Source organism: Lepidochelys olivacea (assembly GCF_965140295.1).
Source record: "Lepidochelys olivacea isolate rLepOli2 genome assembly, chromosome: 2".
NCBI classification, from domain to species: Eukaryota; Metazoa; Chordata; order Testudines; family Cheloniidae; genus Lepidochelys; species Lepidochelys olivacea.
Window position 1 is genome coordinate 27,882,777 of NC_140412.1, and position 12,338 is coordinate 27,895,114.

General features: G+C 37.8%; 1 protein-coding gene across 3 annotated transcripts in view; it reads left to right on the forward strand.

Moving 5' to 3' along the window:
* Positions 1-1,333: 1,333 nt before the first annotated feature.
* TRPS1 (transcriptional repressor GATA binding 1) overlaps positions 1,334-12,338 on the forward strand; it is a 264,038-nt gene continuing 253,033 nt past the window's right edge. For 2 of the 3 annotated variants that reach the window (XM_084621568.1, XM_084621570.1), the window contains exon 1: positions 1,334-1,761. The gene's annotated coding sequence lies outside the window, so the exon portion shown is untranslated. Of the gene's footprint in view, positions 1,762-2,464; positions 2,528-12,338 lie in introns of those variants that run through there. The other variant, XM_084621569.1, reaches the window with a different exon arrangement.

Consider the following 12,338-nt stretch of genomic DNA (forward strand, 5'->3'; position numbering starts at 1 on the left):
TCCCTGAAAATAAAATTGTAAGGCAAATATTATGCTATGTGAAACACATTTTGTGGGAAATAACTTAATCTTTAACTAATATTTTAATGACATAACTTTTTTTTTCAATTTCTCACTTGAATTATATGTATTGTTAGTTGCAAAAATCCAGAATGTGTATATTTTAGTATGAAATTAATTGAAAATGACTGGCATAAAAACATGCCACATAAAGTCACCTAACTGCAGAAATTGTGTCCAAATGCCCAACAAATGTTTACATAGTTTTTAATGCCTACTCTATTTGGGATTTAAAATCCTTTCACAGGAACCGTTTATGTATTGCTTCTCCTTAGACTTTTTTTTTTCCCCATACAATCCTATGCAGACTTCTGGCAATTCATGGTACGGGAAAAATCTGACTTTTTAATTTAAAAGATTCTGTATAGACATAGAAAAGTGTGAAGAACTATCTGAAAAGAGGGTTGGGATTGTCCTGTGTCTGGTAGCACAGAGAACCAATAATGGTTTGTATTAATTTGAAAACTGAGAAATAATATGATACTGTAATAATAATAAACTAGTCTAGACTTCTTAGTAAATCTTGCCTACTTTGTGTTTGTGTTATTTAGATTGTAAGATCTTGGGGGCATGGACTATATATTTTGTGCCTTGGACAGTGTGTTCTTGTCAGTTCTATACAAATAAAATAATAATAATAATAATTAATATTAATTAAGGCTATTAGAAATTGATCCCACTAAGTGAGCTGCCCTTTGCACAGATCAGGGCACTCTACTATCATGCCTCCTACTATTTCCCCTCTCTGCCCCCCAACTTAGAAAAAGTTCCAGTTGTTTTTCTCTTCCTTTGTACTGGATCAAAATGAAAGGAAAACGTTGAGAGCTGCAGATGCCTTTACATAGCGCAGTCGGGCACAAATCTTGTGCAGTTTTAGAAAAGCTGAGAAAAGACCAGCAGCATAAACACACAATTATTAATAAATAACAAGTATTAAGAATCCGGACTACCAGAGAGGCTATTTCCCTCTCAGACTTTCCCAAGGATGTGATCTGCCTGGCTGAGTCCATTCCTCAGTGAAGCTCCCCATGCTAGAGCGTCCCGCATAAAGGTTAATTTAATTTACTTTATTTAAAAAAAAGTTTTGAATGACTTGGTCTATTCCAAAGCCGCCTATTCCCCAGTGGCCGCTGCTGCTGCCTGGCTGGAGGAGGAGGCTGATCAGAGCAGCACGGTGGGGACGCCTGTACTGTCTCTTTAAGGGCTCTCAGGCCGGGGTGGCGCTTTTCTCTGCTAAGGCTCCTTTGATATTAATAGTGTTGGTGTCTTGAAACTGACGTAATGCTCGGAGACTGAGGTCCTGACAAGCGATAACATTTCTGATAAAGAGCTGATCTTCCTGCAATCTAAAGCCGCCTCCTCTCCTCCTTTGGGGGCTTGTTGTTCCACTACACCCAGGCTCTCTCCTCGCTCTCTCTCTCGGTCTCCTCTTTTATAAACACACCAGGCACATCCAGGTCCCTGCTCTCTTTCCCTTTCTCTCTCTCTCTCTCTCTCTCCCTATAAAGAGGGGGGCAAGGGGGAGAGGGGGAAAGGCAGGAGAACCTCTCCCCCCCCCTCGCTTTTTTTCTTTCTCTCCCTCCTACTGCTCCCAAATAATCCAAGATCAACTCTGCAAACAACAGAAGACGGTTCATGGCTCAAACCACAGCTCCACCATCTTTCAGGCTGCTGAGATTATTATTGCCGATTAATCAACAGGTAAGGGGGGGGGGATCGGGGGTGGTTGGGAAGAACACAGATCGAGGGGTGGGGGAGATCAGCAACAAAAGTGTGTGGGGATGGTGGGGGGGGGCCCTTCCTGCTACGTCTGTTGATATTGCGTATGTAGTAAGTGTTGCTCTCTGCTAAGTGCTGTGTGTGCGCAGTGGGAAGGGGGGACTGGGGGATTTAAAAGTGAGTTTCTTTGCACACACACATATACAAAGCAGGGGGGAGGTTAAAAAACCAGAGGGAAGCGGGGACTTCTCGGATTTCACAGGCTGGAGGGGGGGGTGGGGGGGTGGGGGGGGGGCTGGGTGCATTTTTTTCCTCCCTTCTTTGGAGGGTCAAAGCCATGTGTGATCGCTGGAAACTGGCGACTTCAAAACTGCATTAGCCCCTCTGGAGTCAGGAGGAGGGTCAAGTTCAGCCACCGAAGAGAGTAGGGCGAACAACCCCCTTCTCTGTTTTAAGAGTCTCGCCTTCTATTTACCCAAGGGGGGGGGCGGGGAGGGCAGTTCCAGGGCTATCTCCCTTCGCCTCCTCCCGTACGTGTAGCTACTTCTTATCGCTCTGATTGTTCATTCCCCACCATCGGGGCGCTGGAGTGGAGGGGAAGGGGTGGGGGGGGGGGCGGTGGAAGTAGAAGAAGAGCAAAGAGATTTTGCATCCGATGAGCCGCAGTCGCACAGTGCTGGCTGCTGCTGCTGGAAGTTTTAATGGGAATCATGACAAGCGGGGCACAGAGAGACCATCATGAAGAGTAGTAAGTTTGGGGCAAACTTTTTTTTTTTTCCCATTGGTCTTGGGGATCCACCAGGGGAGGCTGGGGGGTGTGGGCATGAGCCGAGGGGGCTCCGTTCCCGTCACACAAGGGGAAAAGGCGACATGCTCTGTGTGTGTGTGTGTGTGTGTGTGTGTGTGTGGTTTTTTTAAAAAAGGAAATCGGAGAGTACAGAGAGAGACGTAAAACTTTTTCCTCTTAAAGGCAAAGTTGTGCTCTCAGAGTTGAGTCCCTACGCTGAGCTCCGGCCAGGGTTGCCGTAACTTTGTCTAGTGTCTCACTTTTTATTTTTTTACCTCTCCGTTTGGGATCTGTGTGACGTTGTTGTTGTTGTTGTTTGTTGTTGAAAGGTCTGCATGAATGGGGATGTGGAGAGACTTCCTAATAGTTCTGGAGAGGAAAGTATGGTGGTTATGATGAAGTAGGGATGTGTGTATGTGTGGGGGGAGATGTGTGTGTGTGTGTGTGTAATGTGTGGCTTGTTTAAAAGCTCCAGGGTGCAGGAAGGTGGCCCAGTGGTGTTTGGTGGGCTGTACAAACTCTCTCTCTCTCTCTCTGAGTTTCTCTGCCTGATTCCTGCCTGTGATCACTGGGCATGGGAAGTGGACCCAGGGAAAGAGGACCCTGGCACTCAGAATTGATTCTCCAGAAAGACCCACAAACTTGCGGGACTTCAGCAGCATTGTGGGCTATTTTTCAGTGTAGAATTGTTTTGTGACTTGAGCAGCTCATTAAGTAGCACCTCGGTTTGACATTTTGGTATGTTTAATTTATTTTTCTTTATTACAAATAACATGATTTTTGATGTTCCAGGACTCTCATACACTATTTTTGAAGGAATAGAGTGGCCCATTAACTTAAAAAGAATCAGACATTCTCCATCCACAAATGTCAAATCTCTAAAGTGCGTGGAAGGCATGGTGCACTGAAAAATGTGGGGATAAACCATGAGTTAAAGTGAAGACATCTCTTAATTCCATCCCCTTCGCAAATGCAAATACACTATCTGGTAGGAGAATGAAATGATAAATGCCAGGGAACAAAGCAGAGAGGGTGTGGGAGGAAAATACTTTTTTTTAATATAACGACTGTAAGCTCTTTGGGGCATGGACTGTAAGCAGTTCGTACAGCACAGCACATTGTAGATGCTACTTGAAACAAAAATATTAATAACAACCTGGTTTTCATTTCATTTAAAGTATAAAGAGCAATCAAGCCCTTTGCCATTTTAGCTGTCTTCTTCAACTGCGCGGAAACCTACGAGTCTTGGTGGCATCATGTTACTTTGCTGTTGGTTTTAGGAAATGTTGATCATTTAGAAAAGACTGCCAGAGTTAAAAATGCAAGGGGCAGCAAAGGAAAGTTAGTGGTAAGAGCCAGTTCCTGACGTGGACAAAATGAGAATAAAAGTTACAGTAGTTTTTTCTGAGCTGCAGTCAGTGTTTTCCTCATGTTCACCAATACGTGTGTTGGGTTAGCGAGCTCTCTCAGATATTCCACCAGAGTGACATTTTAAAAAACCCCAAACAACAAACAAACTCCAAGAGAGTGAGGATTTTTTTTTTTTAAGTACTGTAGCTCTATGAGTAAATACAGGGCTTATTTGAGAACATCAACTATTTCCTGTAAATTGTGATGCTGACAAGACTGTCTGGAAATGATATCAACACTTTGAAAGATTTTTTTTAACTACTGAGTGAAAGATTGTGAATAACATCATTAATCCAAACAAGAGAACACTTCTTTCTTTAAAAAAAAAAAAAGCAAGAAAAGCAGACAAGGCTTATTTTCATTTTAAAAAGATAAAGATACATATATGTAATTTTTGATAAGCTATAGATCATTCAGTAAGCCACATATAATCACCGATGTTGTAGTGCATTAGAGTACCAGTATCTTACAACTAACCTCTAAAACATAGCACATCAAGATTCTGCCTTAAATTTACATGATTGAGGGAATTCAGATGAGAAGAACATTTGGTTCATAATCCATCCTGTTGCGCCTGAAAAATGGAGTTTATATGGCATAGAATAATTTCACTCTGTTTGAAACTACTTGTGTATAGGGACGCACAACGAAGTGTGCTCAGTACAAAGTTTCGTCAGCTTTAAGTTTGTATTTTTGCTTAGGATGCTCTCACTCAGACTTTGCATATTATCTGGAGATTTTGTATGCGTGTGTGTGGTTTATTTTTTTACTTTATTGTAATGTTAATAAAGGAAAATTTAAAGTCTCATTAACAAGCTCTGAGATCTGAGGCTTCTTGAGTCTTGGTAATGTATGTACAAGTAAGCCAAGATTTCCTTTTATTTTTTATAATGTATTCATGGTATAAACTATTTGATGGCTTTTTTAGAGCCTTTTTGAGCTAACTTATGTGTTTACCATCAACAGAGCATATTCTATATGATTACATGGATCCTTGTAGAAAGGATTTTTTATCATTCTTGTATCATTCTTAATAAACTTCTTAGCATGCCCTCTACCATGTGTGCTATGAGTGTGCATGAAGAATAATATATTTATATATTATAATTCTGTATTAATCAAAGCACCGTAAAACATCTCTGTAGAATGCAATTTCTGCATAAGTGGAGCGCTTGTTAAATCTCACAATTTCAACCATATTATATTTTTAACACTTGTTGACACTTAGTGCTTTATATTTTCAAAGCATTGTTCAGACACTGAATAATTACTTTCTGTTAATGTGAAATTAACTCTATTAGTACTTTATGGAGCAATTATTTTGAAGGAAAAAAGAAAACTTTTTTTAAGTTACAGGAGTGTGAAAAAGTTTTTTTTTTTTTTAAATAGCGAACACACTTTTAAAAAAATCCTAAATTTTAATGACAAACATAGGTTGAGTATTTTTAAAAATTGCTCTTTATCTGACAACTTTTGTTCTGAAGTTTGATGGTGTGCATAGAATATCTGTCTAACTTATAAACTCCTGCCAATATTTTAATATAATAATTAAAATGGAAATATGATCAGATCTTAATTGTAGCCACAATGGCAGTATCTCTCTAATACAGGTTTGTGAGTAGCACCAAGTATAATATTGTGAGAAAGTTTGTGGTTACATATTTTTGAACAAGACAGGTTGGGAATCTAATAGTCCTTTTTGTTAGCGGAAAGTAAAATGGAAGTAAATTGCATTTTTAATACTGTTTCAGTAAAAAACAAACTACCACCTTGTAATAAAAGTATTGGCCCTGAACTGAAATATTCCGATGAAGATATTCTACTGGTGTGTAAAATGAAGCCATTCATTCAGTAAGCTGACAACTTTCCAGTTGGTGTTTGCCCTTGCTTAATTTAGTTTCCTCAACACAACTCGTGAGGTAGTCTGGATCGGTTTTTGGCAGTCTTGGCAACTACAAACTCAGGCATTTCTGTCAGAAATATTTGACTTCACAAGTCAAAATGTGATTGATAAAACCAGGAAGGTACAACAGGCGTAAAGGAAAAGAGCAAACATTTCATAGGCTCATCTTTTCATTTTTGAGACTTTGTAAAGTTCTCAGGTAACAAGGAAATATTGATGATTAATACTAAAACCTGCATATTTTGCACCCTTCTGTTGTATAAATATCACTGCCTGTTGACCTTTAGAGGCGTTAATTACTGCATATCTGGTCCAGGTCTTCCTATTTTTGTTTATCCGTAATATATATAAACGTGCCCTTTCCTATCCTCCTAAAGAAGGAGGAGAATGACTATTTTGTTTAGTAGTATCATGTATTGGGATAGTAAGGTTATGATTTGACTTTTGGTAGATAAACCTGCACCCAAAGAGAAGATCTTCTGATTACTGTAAAGATATGTTCAGTTTAGCTCAGTGTATGAAGAAAAAGACTTGTAACAAAAGACCTTTATAAGCACTGCTTTTTTACATTGTGTTTTTTCTAATTAAAAAACACGTATTGAGTGATATCAGATGACACAGAGGATTAAGGTAGAATTACACAATTATATGATAAAATGTTTACAAGTGCAGGACCTGTAACAACCCTTTTCAGATTGTGTTTAGCATTAATTTGTTGATGTTGCTTTGCGCCTAATCATTAAAGGGGCCATCAAAATTGAACTACTATCCAGTTGTATTTTTGCCCAGAACATAAGAAATGACAGTTTAAAAAAATGCTATAGTGCACTAGCTTTTCAACCCTGCAGACCAAGGCTCAAATTAGATGCGGGGCAATGGTGGAATAAACACGTTGGTCTCAACTCAGTCTGTAGTGGACATTTTATCACATCACAGAAACATTCCACAACTGAACACCATTCCACGTGATGTGTAGGCCATAGTTAGAGGAGGCCCAGGTTTGGCATCACAAGGGATGTGAAGACTGTCATTTAGGTGAACTGGCAGAGTTGTGGGCATGAAATTTTGTTTAATATCTGTCTTTACTTGACACATTTTCTGTGCCATCGATCTGGTGCCTTAAAAGTTCTCCTTAAAACATAGTAACATCACTGATGGAAAAGACGTAGCAAATTGAATAGAAAATGCTAATTTTTCTATCAGTTTTTTTATCATTATCCTTTGGAGTTTAGTAGAGAATTATATCCCTGCTGTAGAACTTATAGGATGATTAAGAAACCTGTAGAAAAATATTCTTTTTAAATTCTGCAGCTTTGAAAAATAATGTTGATAGGACATTTCTGTCTATATCTCCCTGGGCACCATCCCATTAACTTCTATAGAAATTTCCTATGCTCAGGTTGGAGGAGTAGAAAAATTAAATCAAAATGATCTGTTCCTAAATTTTGAATAATCGTGCTTACTCTTATTAAAAGTCATTTTCTGATTCCAAAGCTGCTGTTGATGTAAACCTGATTTATTGTAAGTATATTTTTTTCAAAGCTCAGATCAATCGTTTTTCTCCTACAGTTATTTAATACAATTTTTTTTTTGAAATGTTACTAGCCCTTTAAAAACCTGCAATAAACGCTTTACAAGTGGCTAGACACCTTCCCTGGTGGTTTAATTTATACAAGCAGGAAACTTTCTCTCTTTCTCTTTCTCTCTCTCTCTCTCTCTCTCTCTCTCTTGTTTTCTTTAAACCAACTGACGTAATGCCAAACTTTGCTTTAAAAGAACAGACAGAAGTAATTGGTAGCTTTTAACTTTTAATAATGTTCTGGATTGGTTTTAGTGGCCAAACTGACATTTTTTTTCAAATTCAAGTAAAAACGGGCTTGTGGCCTGAGGAAGAAAGGCCCTGTTGATGCAGTTATTTTTATTCTTGTTTTTCAATCTGTTATTAAAAATCTTTCCTGCTGAGCTCTGCTGGATTTCTCCAATTGCTCTTTGTGATGGCTGGTGCATTTCAGGTTACGGTAACTTAAACTGTTTTCTTAATTCCCCCCCCCCCTTTTTTCCCATGGGCATTTTTGAGATGCATTATCCTTCTTTTTTTTTTTTTCTTTTGGAGAAGCGATTTGTTTTGGTTTAGATGGGATTAATAAGCTAAACGCATCTGTGGTGACAGATCAGTGAATATTTATTTTAATAATGTAAAGGAACATTTTACACCTGCTAGTGAAGGTCAGATTGGCATGATAACAGTTGCCCATTGCAGAAGGGAAAACAGTATAGTATCTCACTTAGCATTCCCCCCTCCCCATTTTAAAACCAACACACAATTTTTAAGTATATGTTTTTGTAATCAAATCTACTAACCTGTAACTATTTACTTAATGCTTCATGCCTTACAAACATAAACCATTTTTTCCTCTTGTTATCTTTTAACTGGCTATAGGTCTCTTTTTAATACCCTGTAAGGAATTATGGATATTTTACAGTTTTCTGACATTTCCTTTATTACCCTTCCACCTCCTGCTGGGCTTTTGCACACAAGCAGAACTGTCTATGGTAAAGGACTGAGTTAGGCAACCGACTCCTTGGCGAAGTTGACGTCAGTACGACTTCATAAGTTGGCAAGTAGGTGAATCTTTCAAAGACCAAGTCAGTGTGTGCCAGTTTTTCCTTCCTTTAGGGGAGACACTCCACCCAGCAGCAGGGTACCCCACCCAATGTGGCGAGCTATAATTCAGTGGCAACACTTTAAATGTCTGTCCTCCCTGGGGTTTAAACCCCAGACTTTCTTGTCTCAATCTTAATATTTAAACTAAAATTCAATCTGTTATAGTAGGTTTGCTTCTTCGTAAGCACATTTTGGGTCTGATCCTGCAGTTCTCACTCATGAAAAACACGCATTGACGTCAGTGGGACTTTCGCTTCACTAAGGGCTGCAAGATTGGCTTTTCCGGGTGTGTGTGTGTGATTGATTACTGCACGTTTTATGGAATTTGAGATGAAACCAGATAATTTTACATTCTTTTTCATTATTGGAACTCTTAAAAATTCTAGAAGTCCTAGCATTGTAAAATAGATTCTGTCCAGTAAGTGAAATTTACTTATGGAGAGTATTGGGTTTTCAGATAATATTTTGTCCAATTAAAATCTGAATTTCAAACTGATCCTTAGATAAGAGTTTGTTACTTTTTTCTAAATTGCTTATCACTTTGCTTTACATCAGTGGTAAATGAAAAACACTCGTCTCTATCTTTGTGCTTGCATTATTTAGATAGGAAAGAAAACTAGTAAGGAAAACTTTAGTTCTATGACATTTGTTTCTCAACATCAGCCTGTAAATCTTGGTTTATTTTGAAATTTCAAGCATCATTACAAGTTTGAAGGTTTTTTTTGTCCCCCTATGTTTAGTGAGGCTGCACTTTGTCTCTTTCAAAGTAGGGGGAAACTAAATTATGGTAAAAGTATCGCGTGCTGTAAAAAAAAAAGATTTTATTATGGTGAGTTCGTATCTCAATTTTTTTTTTTTTTTGGTTTACTGATGTAGATGAAAAAAATCTATGGAAGATGATGCAAAAACTCATCAATTATGCTTATGTTCCCCTACAAGATTTACTTGAACAATATGCTTCAGTTTTGCCTCAAACCATTTTAAACCACCTCTGGTCTAAAAATCTACTAGTTCTGGTTTCCTCAGAGATTAAGTATGACAGTTTCTATTATATAATGAACAGCAGCATTGTTTGAACAGAGGTAACATATTTTTGATTTGTATACTTTTTTTTGGCAGTTGGCACCAGCGTAGCTCTAAAATGAGAGGTGATCTAACAGTGTAAATATCTGAATATGCTTGAAACATACAGTATAGATGTAATGTATGTGTTTAAATCATTGGATCTATCCATCTATATTATATATAATGTATGTGCGTGTGTATATACAAAGCCCAAAATAGTGTGCTCTGCTATCTGTAGCTTTCAAATGTGTATCCTTTGGGTATTCCCGACCTACTTTACAAAGTCTGAAACGCATATTTAAACTTGGAAAAGAAAATGCACTGCTTGCCTGCTCCAAAAATATTTTTTTTTTTACAATTAATTTAAATAAAAAAAGTGCATCTCTCCTCCCCCACACACCTTGCAAACTGCTCCTTGAAGTGTCAATATCTTTGCCAGGATTATTTTTAAAATAATACTTTTAATTGATCTTGTGAAGAAACACTGAATTAGTTGTTGGTGTTTTAAATACCATTTTAAAAATGCTGTGCAGACACTGTTTTACATTTTTTCTGAAGTTGCATTAGTAAGACTGAAGCAATTTTCCTTAGATAGAATATTCCCAATATCACCAAAATATGATGCTGTTTAAAATGCTTATACTAATGATATTGAAGCATATATCACAGAGCACCATGATTTGGTATCTGCATAAATCCATAAGGCAGAAATAGATTGTAGAAGAACGTCCAAAAGCGTACATGGAGATGAAAAGTTGCTTCTTTAATTCAGTTAATAAAAAATATATTTTTCTTTTTCAGCTTTTTAATCTGCATCTCTTAAAGCAGTTTGTTTTTTCCATTTATTTTCTCATTTTGAGGTTTAATTAAATACACCAGTCGGGCATTCACTGGCTGCAGTAACATAATGCATAACATGCTGACTATTGTCAGATTTAAAGAGACTTTTGTGCTCCCTCCCCCCACCAAATACGTAAATAAAATACACCAAATGTTACCTGTCTCAACGTCCTCAGGCAAAAGCCTGTGAAAATAGATTGGCTTTACCCTTTGAAGGGCAACCATCTCTGACCTGAAAAGGATCTCTTTGTAAGATCAAAAGTTTGTCTCTCTCACCTACAGAAGTTGGTCCAATAAAAGATATTACCTCACCCATCTTGTCTCTTAATCTCCTGGGACCAACATGGCTACAACAACACTGCATAGTCTCTTGCTCTCTTAGATAAATGGGAGAAGTGAATTCCAGAGCTGAAGGTCCTCCATTCTGTACATCTTGCCACCAAACTCTAGAAGTTCAGATCTTTGGGCTGTTAGTAGAAACACCACATAACATTTCAGAGATCACAATGGTGCATAAGGAAAGAAGCAGTCTCTTAGGTATCCAAGATCTAAACCATATACCATATGCGCAGTAGCTTTCCTGTGGAGACCTACATAGAGCCAAAATTCATGCCATCTAATTAGTCGCTTTTCAGTTTTTACTGATATGGAGTTTATATCATTTGTGTTTGTATATTGTATGATTCATGAAGCAGTTTAACGTAATGGATTAATTTAATCCCATAGATGGTGGTTGAGCATACTGTAGGATCCTAAGTAATTTTGTAGCATTAAGATCACATTTCCTGCCATGAGGAAAAAATGTTAGATGAAAGGTATCCACAGTATATGTCTGAGTCATGCAATGAACCTTGTTACAAACAAACACTGAACTCTCACACATCCAAAAATTTAGTGTGTGCACCCGTATCTTTTTGTGCATGCATGTATCTCTGTGTGTCTGTGTATAATCCATGAGATATAAAATTAAATCGTACTTTTCCTCCAAATTAAGCTAAAGTAATAGCAGCCAAACTATACTGAGAACAAAAAGTTCTAGTTTCAGTTGAGAGTGCTGACTGTGATGGCCCTTATCTTTCTTGTGCAAAGAACAGTTCAGAAATCTCTTAGAAAAATAAAATGTAAGGTAAGGCTCAGTGATGATCCAGTGTGCAATATAGTATGCTTTATTTATGTCCAGTCAGAAATGATCATGTACTATCCATTTTTATCTAGGAGGTTTATCACTCCATGAGGTATGCTCTCTCTTTCACTCCTTGCTGTCTCTGTTACCATACGTCTCCATTTCCGTCTCTGTCTCTCGTATTCGTGTCTCTCTGTCCTGTCTGTATAAACACACAACACAAACATTCTAAAAATATGTGTAAATTAAAATCAGTCTGTGTTGCATAATTTTTACAACACACCAGGGTTTGTATTGTTCTTTCTGAGCCCTTAATGAGTTTACAGTATTGAATGTGACCTAAGGAGGGTTGTGACTTGGGCTCTGACTCTGATTCTGACACAGAGACTAATAAGGAAAAAGTAGAACATGTTGAAAACCAACTTTTACTAGTGGTTAGTTTTGTGATGTCATCAAATGCAGGGTATTATGAGCTCTGGAAAAGTTTAGAAATCTAGGCAAGGGTCCATTTTGCATCACTGCTATTAAGTTGTTTACAGCACCAACTCTGCTAATAAGAAAGCAAAAAGGATAAGGATTTTGGTGTTTGTTTTGGTTTGACTTTCTCAATGTAAATGAATGATTTCATAGGAGTGAATCTAACCTGTTCTGGTCAGCAAACTGCAGGGGTTTAACTGGTGGAAAGGATAAAATGCATTCTTTCATGATGGGCCTGCTTCCGCTCCCATAGAAACTAGTGGGAAAATTTATGTTCATTTCAGTGATG